Genomic DNA, 21,040 nt, shown 5'->3' with positions numbered 1-21,040 from the left:
GAATTAAAACCTAACACTATTCAAATGATACAACAATTTGTTCAGTTTGATGGTTTGCAGGATGAGGATCCCGACGCTCATTTAGCCAACTTCTTAGAACTATGCGATACATTTAAAATTAATGGCGTTTCTGATGATGCCATACATCTTCGGTTGTTTCCCTTTTCATTGAGGAACAAAGCTAAACAATAGTTGAACTCGTTACCACAATGGTCAATTACTACTTGGGAACAAATGACTAAAAAATTCTTACTAAAATATTTTCCTCCGGCTAAAACGGCTAAATTACGTAATGATATCTCTTCTTTTGTGCAGATGGATTTAGAAACCCTCTACAATGCATGGGAGAGATACAAGGACTTACTGAGAATGTGCCCTCACCATGGGTTATCGCTTTTGCTCCAAGTACAAACATTTCACAATGGTCTGAATCCTTCGACTCGGCAAATGGTTGACATAGCGGCGGGCGGAACCATCAACAATAAAACACCGGAAGATGCCTATGAGTTTATAGAGGAGATGTCACTGAATAACTATCAGTGGCAAGTCATGAGGACAAAGCCAACAAAAAAATCCGGCGTTTATAACATCGATTCGATCACCAGGCTCTCTAATCAGGTTGAACTCTTGAATAAAAAGATTGATGGTTTTCTTATTTCTTCACAGGTTCACCCAGTAATGCAGTGCGAAGTAAGTAGCGTTGGAACAAACCATTCGAAATACCAACCTTATGGCCACAGCATGGATAACGAGCAATTAAACTACATGGGTAATAATCCTTGACCTCAAAACAATTCATATAGTAACACTTATAATGCAAGTTGGAGGAACCACCCCAATTTCTCGTGGGGTGGTCAAGGAAATCAAAGACCACAACATCCTCCGGGCTACCTACAACCACCTTACCAACAGGAAAAGAAGACAAACCTTGAAGAGATACTCTCAAAGTTTATATCAGTGTCACAAACCCATTTTCAGAACACCGAGACAGCACTTAAAAATCAACAAGCATCGATCCAAAGCCTCGAAACTCAGATAGGCCAGCTTTCCAAACTAATCTCCGAACGACCACAAGGTAGTTTGTCAAGTAATACCAAACCTAACCCAAGGGAACAACTCAACGCAATTAATATTCAAGATGACGAAGGAGTCGTTGAGCCTGAACCAGAACTGAGGCAAGAAACTGTGGTAAGCAAAGGTCAAGGTGAGGTAGATCAAAATACAAGCAAACCAGTGACTGTCGAATATAAACCTCATGTGCCATACCCCAACGCAACAAGGAAAGACCGCTCAGATGAACAATTTGGTAAATTCCTTAACCTTTTTAAAAAATTACATATTAATTTACCGTTTATTGAAGCTCTACCGCAGATTCCAAACGCAATGAAATTTTTAAAAGAGCTTTTTACAAATAAGCGGAAGTTGGACGAGGCGTCGCATGTGGAGCTGAACGCAGTTTGCTCAGCCATTCTCCAAAATAAACTACCCAACAAACTAAAAGACCCAGGGAGCTTTACTATTCCTTGATTAATTGGTAGTTTATATGTTAATCATGCATTAGCTGATCTAGGGGTTAGTATCAACGTCATGCCTTACAAAATGTTTAAGCAACTAGGTCTTGGGAAACCCAAACAGACTAGGATGAGCATTCAATTAGTAGATAAAACTATAAGATTCCCTAGAGGGATTATTGAAGATGTGCTAGTTAAAATCGATAAATTTATATTTCTAAATGACTTTATTGTTCTAGACATAGAAGAGGATAGCAACACTCCCTTAAATCTAGGAAAGCCCTTTTTAGCAACTACTAAAACCATCATTGATGTTGGCATAGGTGAACTCACACTCCAGGTGGGAGACGAAACAATCACCCTTCAAGCTCGCAATTCTAGCAACACATCAGGAATTGAAGATGATCATTTAAACCATTCTACTAAAACTAACAATATGGTGCAACCTATTAGAAAATGAGTCTGAAGGAAGCACACGAGTCGTTCTCAAGCACCAGTAGAGGACCTGTTCATGAAGATTGAAGATTACAAATTGAGGAACTTGATGAATGGCAGACGCACAAACCAAGAACACCCGACAAACAGAAACTATGCCAAAACGAGCCTGATACCTTTCCAAATCAACTTAAGGTTGGTGATAAGGTCTTACTAGATGTCGCAGATCCCCACATTGTCACTACCACACCAAATGAAGAAAAACCCTCTTACGGTACTCAGTATTTTTCCATTCAGTACGGTGGAGGTGAGTCATCCCAAGTTCGGCACTTTTAAGGTAAACAACACCCAATTAAAACCTTATTTTGATGAGATTGATAGCAGGAATGAGGAGTATAAACTCCTCAAACCACCATGCCCATTCACTGGAGAGGTAAGTCGAGCTTAGACTATAAATAAGCGCTTCTTGAGAGGCAACCCGAGCACTAACAATATTAATTTCTTTAAATTTTGGTATTTAACTCATAACTTATTAATAGAAATCTTGAATACAGGTGTTTCCACAGAGACACGGTCAAGCACACGGGCGTGCTTAAGGCCATGTGAAAACAGGGCAAAAGATTTCCCCAACATGGGCTATGATTAAACGCCACGGCCGTGCGATATGGTCGTGGTCGAACCTGCCAAAACAACACGGGCGTGTGACACGCCTGTGTGGAAGAACCATGGGCAAACCTGTTAAAACAACACGGGCGTTCGACACGCCAGTGTCGAACCCCCGTGGTCGAACCTGTTAAATTAACACAGGTGTGGGAGAAGCGAACGAAGCAAGACACGGCCATGCGACACGGCCGTGTGAACCCGCACGCTCGAGGAACACGAGCGTGTACTAAATGTCAGATGCGCCCAAATTTGAAATTCGCGAATCACACGGACTAAAATTGGAGAACACGGGTGTATGCCCTGGCCGTCTGGCCAAAAATCTATAAATACCCTGCACTATTCACTTTCTTCCCCATTCAAAAAACCCTAACCGTAGCCGCTGCAACTCTACATGGCCTCCTTGCCATGCTCGTGCGCCGCTTCCCACTTCATTTTTTACTCTCATTCTTTTTCCCTTAGCGTTTGTTTACTCCTTTCACTTCTATTTTACTTATTTCTAATGCTTATTATCTACATAAACTTCATATATTTTGAACTATTTTTCATTTTTCTATCATTTAATTTGCATTCTTATGTTAGTTATCATACATTTTGTGTTAAATCAAGTTAGTAGGAGCGCCTCATACCCATGACATTACTATGTTTATTCTCATGCTATTACCATGCCAATGTATATCATTTAATTTGTATTCCTAAGTTAGTTATCATACATCCCGTGTTAAATTGAGATTAGGAAAACCTCATACCCATTACATTTCTATTCTCATTCTCATTATTATTGTGGTTGAGTTTGCCTCATATTAATAGTATTGGCTGAAATAATTAGTTCCAAATTCATGCCTTTTATTTTTTCGAATTTGTTTACCTATTATTATTATTCTTTATATTACAGGCTTTTGATGTCGTCTTCACGAGGAAAGAAAACCGCCGTACCTTTCTCAAAGAAAAGAAAGGAAGCGTCCTCTTCCGCGGGTCTAACCGCGAAAATTCGTCACCCTCTCCTACAGTTCCCCCGAGGGCCCCAAGAAGAACTATTCCAAATTCTTCGGGCCCGACCTTTAATTGCGGGTTGCTGCATCGACTGGGCTGTTATAGAACTGGTTCAGTTGGCTGATTCGATTCGAGCCCTCCTAACCACCGACCCTTGGGAGCTATTTTTTAGGATTATCGAGCCGACATACCTTGAGCTCACGATGGAACTATGCTCAACGTTCCATCTTCAGACCTAATGACATACTACGATGATCCCGGCACGGTTTAATTTTGCCTAGGTGGATTAATCCGCCAACTAAGCGTCCCAAAGTTTGGTGCTGCACTAGGCTTATATACGGAGGAGTTCAAGGAGGAGAATGAACTACATGCTCTCAGTCGCCACATACATTTCTCTCCCTTAAAGTGATGGCACACTTTGGCCCCTAGCACGGCCTCCTACAATCCTAGCCGCTCCAAGGCATTAGTTCTCCCACCATCCCTGAGGTACTTACACGCTATTTTAGCTCACGATTATAGGGAGGCGAGAGAGCACTGGCGTTGTCAACACCCACGACGTCTACTTCTTATGGTGCATGTCACAATAGCACGTCATCGACCTTGCCTATTTCATCGCCCTTGCGATTCAGCACCAGACGAAGCAGCATCGGAAGAGGGTCATCTCCATTGGCCCCTACGTGACTCGACTGGCGCAACACTTCGGGCTCCTCAACACCAGGGCCCAAGAATCATCCCTCACCCTCATCGGCCAGATGTCTCCACAAGGCATCTCGAGCATGCTTAACATGAGGATGATCGAGAGGCACCGAGGAACCTACCCTCCCCAATATCGTCTCGTCCAATCTACCAAGGAGGAGGCCTACGAGGACATTCCTGATGATGTCCCCCCACAGCACGAGGACCCACTAACTCAGCCACCACCACCCTCTCGTCCAGTTCATACGGTGGCTTCATATGCTGACATCTCTGAGCGCCTCACTCGATTCGAGCAACAATGTTTTCAATGATTTGACAACATTGGTGCTACTCTACAGCAGATTTGTCAGCACCTCCACATCTTATCGCCAGTCCCACCTCGGGAACCATCCAACGATGAAGATGTTTAAAAATATTTTCTTATTATTTTATGTTTTTAATTTTTATTGAAACTACTTTTTATTTTTATTGAATTTTAGAAATTTTATTTTTAATTTTTAATTTTTAATTTCGGTTATTTCTTTTTGAGTAATTATTCTTCCTAATATCCCCTAAAAAGCTCTTAATTTTATCACAGTTCTATAGAGCACTTAAGCTCATCATCACATAGGAACCAAACTTCCACCGGGAAAGGTTCTCCACGACTTCATGCCCTGCTCGCCCACGACCATAACTACCACTAGAGTATCCTCATCCACTCTCGAACCGATTCCTCTCCAAAACTCCAGTTCGAGGAATTCATCATACAGGAAGTCTCACTTCTCTCCCTATCTTATTTTTACACTCTAATATCTATCTTTTGTACATTGAGGGCAATGTACATCTTAAGTGTAGGGGGTATTTATTTTATTATTAGAAAAATCCCTGAATGACTGCCTTGTTCTCTTGAAAAGCTTTCATATCATATTTAGGATAAATTTTAATTGATTTATGATTTTGATTGATATATCTTGAATTAAAACATAGGCCTTTATGCATTGATTGTTTAAACTTTAAGACATTAGAGAATCAAGTATGATGAGTTGATTTTTAAGAATTTAAAATTATAGGTTGTTTCCCCAAGTCTAGGTATTACTTTGAATTGGAATTCACGAGTCTAAACATCAAAAATCCATAATTTTTGTGAGATTTTTTAGCCTTTTGAGCATCTATTAATCCTTTCATGCTCAATTTATTATTGCTTTGAATGCGTCAGTATTGAACTATTATTCTAGAACTTGCTTGATTATGCATGTCGATACCACACCATTTGATTTGATATATCAAAATGATTAAGGCACTTAGGATTAACCCACTCATGCCATGAAAATCCTACCTCCACGATTAACCCCTAGTAAACCCCCTTGAGCCTAACAGCCCATTCCTTGTATTAACCTCAAATTAACCCTTAACCCATTATTGTTGAAATCCCTTAAATTTAATCCCTATTTTTGTCAAGATTTGAGTTGAATGGATTGGTTAGCTATGTTTTGTTCTTAATAGTTAGTCTATATTATTTAAACTTGTTCTTTAAAAAAAACATGTATACACATTAGTAGTTATCTTCTGTTTGTAAGCTTCAAAAGTTAAATTCCATAGTCTGAGAAGAAGCTCTGTTGTACGCAAGTAATGATTAACTCTTTTTCTAGTTAGGTATTTTTTCAATTCAATCTCGATTCTAACCCTTTCTTTCAGCTTGTGACCACACCCCCTAACCAAGCCTCATTACAACCCTCCAAAGACCTTTTGATTGATGTATCATCTTAAATTATAGTGGTGGAGATTTGATTTTCATGCAAGCCTATGGTAATGACTTTTCATTATTGACTATTGAGTGCTTCATTTATTGTACTTAAACACCTCGAGTGATTTGAGTGAATCTTTAGTGAGGTTGTGAAACTCTATGATATTCTGAATCAAAGGCAATTACTTAGATGCGGAGAGACACCTATGTTTGCTTGATTAAATACTCAACTTGGAATGTTTGAAACTTTTATGTTCTTTTAGTTGAATCCTCAATGTATGATTACCTATGGATTATTCTGAGATATTATCGATAGAAATTGTAAGTTGAGAAGAATTTATTTTGATTATGAGTTGAGAATTTTGCTTAAGGACAAGCAAATGCTTAAGTGTAGGGGTATTTGATAAACCATCAATTATACATAGTTTTACCTCATGTTTAATGCATTTTATGGATGATTTCTCATTAGAATTGGTGAACTCGATGCTCCTAATGCTTTAATTTCATGTTTTATACTTAGGAGAGCATAGAAGAGCAAAAGGAATGAGAAACGGGCCAAAAAAGGAGAAAATGGACAAAGGTACGAAATCAACACGGCCTGGACCTCCTCACACGGGCAGACCACACGGCCGTGTCAATCTGGCAGGCTTAAGCATGGCCTAAAGTAATCGAACATGGGCGTGTGCCACGGGCGTGTCCCTGCCGAGCCTAGGTTGAGTACAATTCAGAAAAGGCTAATTTTGAAGGCTTCTAGGCATCCCAAAGCCTATAAATACACCGTAGAGAAGGAAAAAAGGGGGAGACGGAGAAGAGAGGGTAAGGAATTACTCCAAGGAAGCCGATTGATCCATCTCAGGAGCCGGATTCATCATCAAGACTGAAGATATCTCTTCAATTTCCCTTCAGGAGTTTTGGGTTTTCTTTATGTTTTGTATTCTTTATTCTTTTGAGATTTTTTCTTATTTAGTTATGAACTAAAACCCCTAAATACCTAAGGGGAATGAAACTTAAGATGAATCTTGTTATTATTTTCTGAATCGTATGATAAATATTTAACTTGTTCTTAATTATGTGTTCTTAATTCTTGTTTTAATATCCCAAGATATTGATTCAAGACAAGCTCTTATTCAGAGGAGGAATAAACCCTGTCTAAAAGTACATTTGTCATAATTAAACGAAGTTGATTGCACGCCTAGACATAAGGTGACAAGATTTTGCCAGATTAGGGTGAAACCTAATAAGGGGATCCATAGATCGAGTTAATGCAACCCTCGAGTGTTAATTAGAGAAAAGTCTTAGTTATTCAATCTAGGGATTAGACGTTATTAGTCTTGAATAGGGATAATAACATAACTTAGGGATCTCTACGGAACAAGTTGAATAAATAAATCGTCCGATTCGGAGCCAGAATAACAAGTAAAGTCTAAGTGGATTTTTCCTTAGGGATTGTCTTAAGTCAATCGATTTTTCCCAAAAGCAATTCCCCAATTCTTTTCTCTATGCGTTCTTAGTTCAGATAATTAGCTAATTAAAAAAAACCTCTTTATTCTTAGGCTAGATAACAAAAAGACAGTCATTACTAGTACTTTTAGTTCCTTTGGGTTCGACAATCCGGTCTTGCTAAAACTATACTACTCTTCGATAGGTACACTTGCCTACATCGCAATAATAGCTAGTTCAAGAGCGGGTAATTATAAATATTTAAAACCTTTCACGAAATCACGTGATCAACATGTTTAATCCATGAATATCTTAATTTATGTTGTTTATTATTTACATGCAACTTACTAAGCTTTGCGCTTACCTCTCTCTCTTTTCCCTTTTCTTTTAGCATCGTCAAGCTAGCTCGGGGATCGTGGAAGTCGGAGCTCGAGTCATACTATCAGCAAATCTTTAGGGGTATATTTGGTTTAATGCTTTTAAGTATGGCATGTATAGGGGACTTAGCATTTTGTTATATGTGTCATATATTTTAGCCAAAGTGATGGCTCCTTTTGGTATATTATTCCATTTTGTATATGGCCATGAAACATGGCTCATTTTGATTATTGGGTTGAAATCCTTAAATGTTGATACATGCATAGGATGTGTTATTATTCGTGTGGTGTATGCTAAATTGGTTGCTAACAATGAATAATAAAAGGTGGAATTTATGCTTGGTGGATAAATGATACCAATTAGTATAGTCATAATATGAACAAAGGTAAAAAATGAAATGACTGAACTTGTCAAGTGGGGAGTTTTAAACATGTATACTTTGATAAGTGAATGACATGCATGATGTAAAGTTTTGGAGGTCTAAGTAACCCAACCATTGCTTAATTTATCACCATTGGCATGTGATTGTGTTTGTGTTGTTGTGGGTGACAAGAGGGCTTGGAAATTAGCCTCAAAATTTGTCCACACGGGTAGACACGCGAGTGTGTGTGTAGACCGTGTGTGACACATGGTCAGCCCCAAGGGCATGTAGTTTGGTTGTGTGTCCCCTGCACCCTAATTTCACAAGTCAGTATGCATTGTAGTAAACACACGGGCGGAGACACGGCCGTATGTCTCAGCTGTCTAGAGAACACGGCCTTAGGACATGGACGTGTGCCCAGGCCGTGGGAAGTCTGCACCTTAAATGAGAAAATTAAATTCGCCATACAGCCTAGCACATGGGCGTGTAACATGGTCATGTGACCCATAATTGATGCTGATGCCATAAACAGAGAGTTACACAGCCTGGGGCCACGGGCATGTCAAGGGCACACGAGCATGTCCTTGTGTCCACACGAGTGTATGACCCTGTTTTATGAAATTTTTTCTAAAGTTCATGGTTTAGTCCCGAATCGCCCTTGATGTATGTTTTGGGCCTTGAAGGCCCATAAATTTGGACGATATTAATGTTCTTGAATAAATTTTAAATTTGAACAAAATTTTATGGCCCGATTTTACATAGTATTGTATGTTCAAGTCTGGTAATGCCTCGTATCCTGTCCCGACATTGGACACGGGTAAGGGGTGTTACAGAACAGTTATCGGACAAAGTCAACCGCGTATTCATCGCTCTCAAAGTAAAAAAATTCTTTCTACTCAACATATCTGTGACTAAATTTGCCTTACCCGAGTGGTAATCAATTACCAGCTCATAATCTTTTAGTAACTCAAGCCATCTCCGTTGCCGCAAGTTTAAATCTTTCTGAGTCATCAAGTATTTTAAACTCTTATGATCAGTAAAGATATGGCATTTCTCACCGTACAAATGATGTCTCCAAATTTTTAAAGAAAACACAATGGCAGCTAATTCCAAATAATATGTCGAATAATTCTTCTCATGCAGTTTCAACTGTCTTGAGGCATAAGCGATTACTTTGCCCTCTTGCATCAACACACATCCTAATCCATTAAATGACGCGTCACTATAAATTATGAATTCCTTTTCGGGTTCAGGTTGTACTAAAACCGGTGCCTCAGTCAATAATGCTTTCAACTTCTCAAAACTTTGCCGACATTTTTCGGACCATTCAAATTTAACATCTTTTTGCAACAACTTGGTTATAGGAGTAGCAATCATCGAAAACCCATTGACAAAATGTCAGTAATATCCGGCTATGCCCAAAAAGCTTTTAACTTCAGATACATTCCTCAACGGTTTCCAACCCACAATAGCCAAAATCTTACTTTGATCAACCCAGATACCATCACCTGAAACAATATGTCCCAAAATTCTAACTTCTCGAAGCCAAAACTCACTTTTACTGAATTTAGCAGACAACTGTTTATCTCTCAAAGTCTATAATATAGTCCTCAAATGCTCAGCATGCTCGAACTTATCTCGAGAATAAATCAGGATATCATTGATGAACACAACCACAAACATATCAAAATATGGTCGGAAGATTCTATTCATCAAATCCATAAAAACAGCAGGCTCATTAGCTACTCCAAAAGGCATAACAAGAAATTCATAGTGCCCATACCTTGTCTTGAAAGTGGTTTTCAACACATCCACCTCTTTAACTCTTAACTGATAGTAGCCAAATCTCAAATCAATTTTTGAGAATACTGTTGCTCCTCTCAACTGATCAAACAAGTCATCAATCCTCGGTAAAGGATACTTGTTCTTTATAGTCACCTTGTTGAGCTGATGGTAGTCGATACAAAGCCTCAGGGATCCATCTTTCTTCTTTATAAATAATATGAGAGCACCCCAGTGAGAAAATCTAGGTCTCACAAAACCCTTATCTATCAATTCTCGCAACTCAGGTTTCAATTTTTTCATGTCAACCAAGGTCATCCTGTACGGAGCAATAGATATCAACGAGGTACCTAATACTAAATCAATACGAAACTCGACTTCTCTAACTGGTGGTAACCCAGACAACTCTTCTGGAAACACATTCGGATATTCACAAACTATCGGCACTGACTCAATTTTCAATTCAGACATCTTTGTATTCAACACATAAGCAAGATACGCTTCACAACCTTTCTTTACATATTTTTGGGCATACATAGAAGAAATCACAACAGGTAACTCATCCGACTCATCTGAATCAATCCAAAAAGTTTCACCATTTTCATATTTCAGTTAATAATCTTTCTTTTACAATTCACTACGGCATCATGCAGTGTCAACCAATCCATACCCAAAATTACATCGAATTTATCAAATGGCAACAACATTAAATCAGCTGGAAAACAGTGACCTCAAATCGTCAAGGTACAATTCTTGCAAACTCTATCAACTAACACATGTTTGCCTAAAGGGTTTGAACACTCTAATCACAAATTTAGTAAACTCAACAGTCAAGCTCTTACTAGCTCCCAATTTCACACAAACATAAGAATGATTAGATCTAGGGTCAATCAATGCAACTACGCTAGTATTATAGAGAGAAAAAGTACTAGTGATAACATCAGGAGATGTTGCTTCCTCGCGAGCATGGATGGCATAGGCTCTAGTAGGTGCTCAAGCTCCAGATCTCACAGCTGTATCTTTCATCAGACCTTTACTAATAGCTTCATTTCTAGTATTCCTCGGTGGCCTACTCCTATTAGTAGCATTACTCGGCCTTGCACTCTGAAATTTTTCTTTCTCAACCAGTTCGGGGCAATCTCGGATAAAATGATCTTGAGAACCACACTTGACACAAGCCCGGTTATTCATCCTACACTCATCAAGATGTCTTCTTCCACAATCCTGGCATTCAGGTCTGTTAGGCCTTACATTACCCATACTTGCCATTGAAGTGGCTTGAGATTTAAAACTCGAGTATTGCTTCTCGCGGTCTCTGTGGAAATACCCAGCTGATACATTCAAACGGGAATACATTTCTTTAGATTTCTTTGAATGAGATGGAAATGACTTACTCATCAGTCTTTTCCTCGAATCTTTAGCTTCACAATCAGCTTTCCTCTTTTCTTTATTCAAATCTTTGGCCTTATAGGCTCGCTCGACCAATACCACAAATTCTTTCAGTTCTAAGATCTTAACTAACACACGAATATCCTCATTCAATCCATCCTCAAATCTCTTGCACATGATAGCCTCGGTGGAAACACACTGATAGCCTTGGTGGAAACACACTCTCGAGCATATTTGCTAAGTCTGACAAATTCTCGCTCATACTTTGTCACTATCATACGACCCTGTTTCAACTCAAGAAATTCCTTACGTTTCTGATTGATGAATCGTTGACTAATATATTTCCTTCGGAACTCCTCTTGAAAGAATTCCCATGTAACCCTCTCTCTTCATACCATCGATACTAGTGTATTTCACCAGTGATATGTAGAATCTCTCTGTAGTGAGACGGCACACTTTAAACACTCATTCGATGTGCAAGGCAACTCATCAAATACTCTGATCGAGTTTTCAAACCAAAACTCGGCTCCCTTGGGATCATCATCCACATTAGCTCCAAAATCTTCAGCCACATGCTTTCAGATCTTATTAACTAAGGGCTTATTCATTCTTACAAATTCCATACCTTATCCGATCAAGGAATAGGTGGTGGTAGAGGAGGTTGGGCATTCGGGTTTGTTCGAACAAACTCCATATACCACTCATTCATCACGGGGAGAAAGGTTTCTCTATTCCCTTCTCCCTGACCAACCGTTAGGGGTCTACTATCAGACAGCGCTGCCCCTTAAGTGGGAGCTAGCGCATTACTTTCAAGGTCATCAGCCTCAGTCGATTGGGATCCATTTACTATATGAAAACACAATTTAAAATTGTTAGGAGTCATCACACTATCACAGTTCATTTATGGCATGTATAGCTAGACTCTTACACACTCTATGTTAGTCCAAGAATCGACTAAATTGTAGCTCTGATACCATTAAATGTAACACCCTTTACCTGTATCCAACATTGGAATAGGGTACTACACATTACCGAACTTATACACAAGCAAACATACAAAACCGAGACGTAAATTTCCATCCAAATTTAAAACTTTTCATATACATTCATATCGTCCCTAAAATGAACCTACGAGGTCCAAACCATGCATTGGAAGCGGTTCGAGACTAAACCAAGAACTTAGAAAATTTCACAACACAGAGAAAAATTTTCATGTTTTTGAGAGCCACACGCCCGTGTGGCTTGGATCACACCTGTGCGGGTAGGCCGTGTAGTCACACACGCCCGTGTCCCTAACCTGTGTAACTCTCTATTTGTCACCCAAGAACAAATTGAAGACAGACAGCCCACTCCCACGCCCGTGTACTAGGCGGTGTGGCCGATTTAATTTTCATAATTTTTCATAAAATAGGTGCAGACTTCACACGCTCGTGCCTGAGGCTGTGTCATTCACATGGATGAGACACACGCCCGTGTCTCGACCCGTGTGCTCCATTCTGAGCATTCTATTTTGCAAAAGTTAAGGTACAGGGGACAGACGACCGGAACACACACCTATGGGGCAAGCCGTGTGTCACACATGGCCTAGACACACGCCAGTGTGTCTACCCTTGTGGACAAAAAATAAGGCTATTTACTAAGTCATTTTGTCACCTTCTTATGCTCACACCTACACAACTAAACATGACACCAATCCAAGCAATTGCATTGGGCCAATTCAGCCACAATCAAGACATCCACACATCATTCACATGCTACCATTTACCACATACAATCATCACATACTTATCAACTTAAAGCATGCAAATTTCCACATCCACGAAAACATCATCATATGCATATATACTTAAACCAATATTAGCCAATTTCAATGGCCACTTACAAAATAAATTATCAACCAACATAAGCCAACACATTTGGCCAAATCAATTATGACACATAACAAAATGACCAAGTCCCTATAGATACCACAACTCAAAATGTTAAATTCTTTGGTACCCAAAATAATAAGTTGATAGTGTGAGCGGATCTCCAACAGCCTCTGATCCCCGAGCTATCTTGGTTAAACTATAAGACAAGGAAAGAAAAGGGGAGTAAGCTATATAGCTTAGTAAGCTCCCATGCAAATAATAGGTATCACAAACCAACATTTACCATACAATTAACATGATGATAATTGGCATAAATATTATTAGGATCTTATAATCATAACTTACTCAATCATAACCTTATCGAGGGTTCATCACATAACGATCTCATCACGTATGAGGTTTTCGTACATACCTGAGTCATCTCGAATTGGATTTGCATGCAATTCACCTTTGACATGGTCATTAAATTACTCGTTGAACCACTTGGAATACTAAAGGATACTCGGGAGTTCCGTACACACGGTACCATACCAATGCCATATCCCAGATATGGTCTTACATGGGATCTCATATCAATACTCATAGCCCAGCTATGGTCATACATGAAATCTCATATCGATGTCATATCCAAGATATAGTCTTACACAAAGTCTTAGTAACCCTAATGTCATGACATTTGTATCCTATCTATTCCTAAGGTTCAACCGGGATTTCACTCTTGTCGTAACTTTGTCAAATACATCCATAAGTCAATCACAATTCATAAAATAATAGAGCATTTAAAACATAATTAAAACAATGCATTATTTACATAAGAACTCACCTCAGTACAAAATAGTAGAAATAGGACCTACTCATCAAATACTTTGTTTTTCCCCCGATCTAGGTCTGAACCTCGTTTCTCTTTATCTATAATAGCAAATTTAACTAATTTATTATTCACATTACTCAAACCAGTTCAAAAATCACATTACGGCAAAATTTCATCTTTCCCCTAAACTTTGACATTTTTACACTTTGGTCCCAAGGCTCGTAAATTGAAATAGATTCAATTTCTTCAATTCCCAAGCCTAGCTGAACGTCTTTTATGCTTATAAAAGCCCACATTTTTCATTTAATCGCACTTTTACACACATTTTATAACCTTTTTACAAATTGGTCCTTTTGACATTTCATCAAAAATCACCTAGCAAAAGTTGTTTATCATACACCAAACACACATTTTCTACCATTGGACATTAAAATACACACATATCTAACATGGTTCAAACCCTAGAAATTAATCATTTCTCAAATTAATGGTAGAAATAGATAGATCGAGTGATAACGACTTCAAAAATGTAAAGAGCATTAAAAATAGAGCAAACAGGGGCTTACAATCAAGCTTGAAAGTTGGCCCAAACCTTCTAATTTTCGGCACAAGGGGGAGAAGATGGACAAGGTTTATGGCTTGATTTTTGCCTTTTAATTCATTTAATTACTAAATGACCAAATACCCTTAACTTAAAACATGAAATTTCTCTTACCTCATGTCCATTTTTGTCCATTAACTTAACAAATGGTCTAATTACCATCTAAGGACCTTGAATTTAAAATTTCATAACAATTAGACACCTCTAGCATGTAGAACTCAAGTTTTGCACTTTTACAATTTAGTTCTTTTGACCAAATTGAGTGCCCAAATGTCAAAATTTTTGAGCGAAATTTTCACGAAATCATTCGATAAAACTGTAGACCATAAAAATGTGATAAAAACAAGTTTTACTACATCAGATTCGTAGTCCCAAAACCATTGTTCCGACTAGGCCCATAATTGGGCTATTACAAATATAACCATACTAATTGTTTCTTAAATTTTCTAATCATAAAATCCACAAGTGATATAACATATTACCAAGCTTACACACATTTATACATGCCCATGAACAAGTCCAAAATCAACCAACTAAGATAAACACATATATCAATCCTATATACATACCACATAACCGAACATAAAATGATCAAAAGAGCTATCAAATTAATATCGGGATAGTGTGAGCTTCTCGATGATCGATTTGACAAGTTCTGCAAGTTAGCCATCTATAGGGAAAGGGAAACAACAAGGTAAGCATTACAAATGCTTAGTAAGTTCACAAGTATTTTAACAACTTACCTCAAATTACATCTTAATTCGATAAGATATTAGCTTTACAAGTTTGTCTAAACATGGCAACCACATATCAACAAGGTGAGTATCAACATATATTGCATTTTACAATAAATCAAGCATATAACATTCCTAATCATTTATAACCAACATTTGTTGAATTCGATATAAATTTTATATCATTTTCTATCTATTATCAATTATACATCAAATTTCAATATAATGCTATTCACTATTTCATTTCATTATTCAAATTTCGAATTAAATCATTAATTTATCACCTTTTTGTATCGGCCCTCTTAGTTTTTATAATAAGTTCACATTATCTTTTATAAATCGCATGTATTTGTATCATCAAGTGATATTACCAACAATATCCATATATGATTTATTCGATTTACACTTTATACCCCTATTAACCTAACTCAGACTTTGATGGATACACGGATCCAAACAATCAAACTAGTTTGTTACCTAGTGCCTCATTAGATTATGCCAAACTAAATACTTTACGCTCAAAGGTCATCAATGTGTTTGGCACTTAGTGCCTCATCAGTATAACCAAAGTAATTTGGCACCCAGTACCTTATTGGCACGTAGTTGAAGTAACCCTAAACTCTTCCTATACTATTATATGCCAACGATATCAGACTCAATCCAAATAGATAATAAGGTAGCAATTTACTCAATTTCATTTATAAGCCAATTTCTCAATTCGATGTTGTCATTTCATCAACAAATTATTATAACATTATAATTCATCTTAGTATAAAGCCTATTTTGCAATTACAACAAAATACAATATTTCCATATCTATTCAATTTAGTCCTCTATCTCGAAGATCAAACATAATCAAATTAATTTGATTCAATTTAACTTGTCAACCTCATATTGCAAATCATTATATTAAATTCATTAGTCAATTTCTCATTGCTTTATAATTTAGTCCATATCTCACCCTTTTGTACCAAATCATAAACAATCCAAATTTCAAAAAAATATATTTACAATTATAATTTTAAATGTATAAAAATTTAACACAAACATACCATATGAACTTACTTCGTGAAAATAGAAATGATTAATTCCCAAAGGACTAATCAGCAAATTTGCCTTTTTCCCCGATTAATTCTAATTTGGTCCAATTCCTGATCTATACAATTACTCAATTCAATTTATCAATTTCAACCCTCTTATTCATCCAATTATAATCATATATATGTTTAACTTTATTAATCAAATGCCACCTAGACTTTTTCATTTTACTCAAATTAGTCCCTAAAATTGAAACTACCATAATTTTCACATTTTAGCTATAAAACCCCTTACCTATATTCCGAGCCCGAAGTAGGGTACGAGGCAATACTGGACATCAACACCAACAAACGTGCAAAATCAGGTCATAAAATTTTGTTCATTTTAAAACTATTCATACACAAGCATATCATCCCTTATACGGGCCTACGAAGCCCAAAACATACATTGGAAAAGGGTCTGAGACTAAACCAAGAGCTTTGAAAACTTAGAAAATTTTTCCATGAAACAGGGTCACACGCCCGTGTGGACACAGGGGCACGCCCATGTGCCTTTGACATGCCCGTGTCCTCAGGCCCTGTAACTCTCTATTTATGACGTTAGAAAACAAATTGAACCACACGGCCAAGCCACACGCCCGTGTGTTAAGGCCGTGTTCCCCACATGGTTGAGACACACGGCTGTGTCGCAGCCCGTGTGGCCAACACTTAGGTTATTTTCCAAGCATTATGTTACCTCTAATCCTTCACATCTTTATACACACCAAGGACACATTCCATGGCATCATTTTAATTCATGGTCATGACCATCTCGAATGGTCATAAAGAATGCATCCAACACACATGACATAATACCCACCAAGCATGGTAAACAACCACAATCACATCATAGGCATGAAGATATAACATAGATAGGTAGGTTTACACACCATAATCAAAATAAGACACACCTCCTGGCCATATACAAATAGCTCAATATAAGCCAATACAATTGGCTAATCATAAATGAATATATGATAAAACCTAGTCCCTATACATGCCACTCACTTGAACATGCTTAACATATATCAATACTCCAAGGGTGATGGCTTGATAGTGTGATGCTGCCTCCGACGATCTCCAATCCCGAGCTAACCTGACAACACTAAAGAAAAGGAAAGAAAGGGAGGAAGCTTCAGAGCTTAGTAAGACCGTATGAAAAAAAAATAAGCAACTTATCAATTTGCTTCTCAAGGTAATACAACCATATTTGCACTTTTACTTATGTTCAGATCAAGTTGTTTCCTCATGTCACAGACACTAAATTATTTATATCTGGAGCTACGGAACTCCAAATTAAGATCCAAAAATTTTCTCTAAAAATAGACTTACATATATTCTTGCTATAAAATTTTTAGAATTTTTGGTCTATCCAATAAGTACAGTTTATTCTTTAAAGTCACCCTTGTTTCGCTGTCTGACAATTCTGATCCCTCTTCACTAATAATTAATTATCTCATAATACGAGACTCAGATGATGTTCCCATCTATTTCTCTTGAAATAGGCTCATTAAGAATTCTAAGAATATATATTATAACCCATAAATATTTTTTTACAATTTTTAATGATTTTCTCAATTCAAAACAGGGGATTTCGAAATCGTTCTGACTCTATTTCATGCAAATTCAATTATCTCATAATATGAAATTATTTTTCTTACATCGTTTCCTTTATAAGAAACTAGACTCGATAAGCTTTAATTCCATATTTTATTCAATCTCTAACCCTCTTTACACTGTTTTTGGTGTATTTTCAAAGTTATACCACTGCGGCTGTCCAAAACTATGTTAATGCTAATCTTACTCTTTCATAACTGTTTTTAAATAAGCATTTATGCAAATCCATTTCTTCTTTCATGGTCATTAGGCCATAAGATAAAGGGGTAAACATATCATGTCTCAACTTAATTTGGCCTAAAAGCCTCATACATAATCATCAATCACATTTATCATATATTTGTATATCATAAACTTAAACCAATAATCACAAGGTCATTTTCATTGTGCTCATGAATCCACAAATTCATGAAATCAAGAGTCATATCATTATGTACATACATGTACCATCTCATAACATAATCAAATTCATTCTCACAATGACGTACCCCATGAGGTCTATTGTCAAATCATTCTTTGAGCTACCCGTTGAACACTTGGGATACTATTGGATACATGGAAAGCTTGCACATAAGTGCCACATATGTAGCCAAGGCTACCTCATATCACATATCACATATTGTTCACTCTCGAGCTGATCACGAGCCTACGCACACAAGCTAACAGCCAGGACGTAGCTACACAAGCTGCTCACACAAGCTGACGGGTGTCCACAACACATGCAGGACTACCCAGCCACCAGTAGGACATACAAGACTAGCACCCGGATCCACAATCACATAATCGCATATCTCATGAGCTCATAATCACATAGTTCCTAATGACATGTCACATTGTATCCTAATTTATCCCTAAGGTTCAAATGGGATTTTTCTCAAAAGCACACCTTCGACGAACTCGACCACATAGACAACCACATTCTTCATGATGAAGGATTATCACATAATCTCACATATTGATAACAATATTTCACTCACCTTCAAGTGTGTAAATTACAATTCATGCAAGATTCAAAACTTTATATTTATGCTACTCATTGCATTATTCACATGCGAACTTACTCATTTCCAATGGAATATCATATTCCATCAAATTTCCAATGTATCCAATCATCATGTAAATGTTATTAACAATTGGCATCACTTTCTCATACTCAATATCATCAACATATAATTTAATACAATTATAGCAAGATAGATTTCAAGTATATTAACAATATCATGGATAATATGTTTATTTAGTCACACGAGCTTACCTAATGCAATTTCGGCTAATAATGCCATTTTAGTCCATAACCTCGTGCTTCCCGATTTAAGCCCAAATCTCGATTTCTTGATCTAAAATGATAAAATTCACTACTTTAAATCATCACATTAACCAACACACTCCATAATTTATACTTTGGCGAAATCACCATTTTGCCCCTAGACTTTCACAAAAATTATGATTTTACCCCTAGGCTAGTAAATCAATTTTAATCAAATTTTCTTATTACCCAAGCCTAGCCGAATTCTTTTCATGCCTATAGCATCTCTCAATTTCAAACATTTCACACAATTACCATCCATTTAACAAGTGTTTCCATGAAAATCCTTTCACAAAAGTTGTTTATTACACAACCAAGACTCATTTTCTTCCATTAAACATCAAAGAACATTCATGACACACATGGGTGAATTTTTGAACATAAACCCTAGCTCAAAATAATGATAGAAATAGCTATATCATGCTTCAAGGATCTCAAAAACATCAAAAACCAACACCAAAATGACTTTCATAAAATGGGTTTATGTTGCTGAAATTTTCAAGCTCCCATGGAGGTTTTCTTCCATAATTTTTGGTGGAGAAAGATGGAGAAGAAGGGTGGCTATTTTTGTTTTATTTTATTAGTTTTTACCTATGTCATCAAATATCAAAAATACCAAATTTTGACTTTTCAAAATTTTCTTGTCCCTATGGCCGGCCATCACTCCCCAAATGGCCTATTTGCACTTTAAAGACCTCCAATTTTGGTTCTCTAGCTATTTAACATATTTGGGTAGTAAAACAGAACTTTTTCCCTTTATGCGATTTAGTCCTTCTTCGTAATTAAGCTCACAAATGCTAAAATTAATTTACCAAAATTTTCATGCACTCATATAATCATGCTATAACACCCAAAATAATATCAAAAATTATTTCTCTGGCCTCGAAATAGTGGTTTCGAAACCACCGTTCTAACTAGGCCCAAAATCAGGTTGTTACAACTCTTCCCCCTAAGGACTTTCGTCCCTAAAAGTCTTACCGAAAATGAGGTGGTATTCGCATAGGCTCCAATAGTTTATGAATTCGATTCTCAATTACTTTTAAATATTCATGCACAAAATCAGAAATGTCAAGTCCCAAACTCGACCACTAATACATTATTTCTATGAGTTTTCTCGCAAACTCTCTCTATATAAGCTCTGGATTTTCTATCCAAGTATTGGTAGCTACATTTTGCTTTACTCAAAGATCAAACAATAACTAACTCGTAGTTGGGAAACTGCCCCAATCATCCATGCTACCTCAGACTCAGATATTTATATGACATCAGACACTTTAAGCTATCACATTACCCTATAGTCTTAAAACCAAATCTAACATTTCAGTTAACAATGTTCTCAATTATTCAAAACCTTCCAACCATGTAACATCCTAAATTAAGGCATAGTCGGAACAGTGGTTTTGAGACCACAAATTTGAGATAGAAATAATTATTTTATAATTCTTATGAGGTTTATGTTATGAATGCATGCTTGTGTGAAAGTTTCATGAAGAAATTCTATGCACAAAATGTCTAATTGCATTTTAGGGACCAAATTGAATAAAGAGCAAAACTTGCATTCTAGAAGCTTTAAGCATAAAATGGCATTGGATTATGAATTATAAGGTCCTAAGTAGCAATTTGACCAACTTCTAAAATTTTGGACAAAAATGGACA

At 37.1% G+C, this 21,040-nt stretch overlaps 1 non-coding gene across 1 annotated transcript; it reads right to left on the bottom strand.

The window, feature by feature from the left end:
• Window positions 1–282: 282 nt before the first annotated feature.
• LOC121205600 (small nucleolar RNA R71) lies at window positions 283–389 on the bottom strand. Its single transcript, XR_005900676.1, has one exon. It is a non-coding gene; the product is annotated as a small nucleolar RNA R71 (small nucleolar RNA).
• Between the last annotated feature and the right edge of the window lie 20,651 nt (window positions 390–21,040).

Source organism: Gossypium hirsutum, chromosome A08 (genome assembly GCF_007990345.1).
Source record: "Gossypium hirsutum isolate 1008001.06 chromosome A08, Gossypium_hirsutum_v2.1, whole genome shotgun sequence".
Lineage (NCBI taxonomy): Eukaryota > Viridiplantae > Streptophyta > Magnoliopsida > Malvales > Malvaceae > Gossypium > Gossypium hirsutum.
Note: the sequence above shows the minus strand (reverse complement) of the source record. Positions and strands in the feature narration are given on the sequence as shown.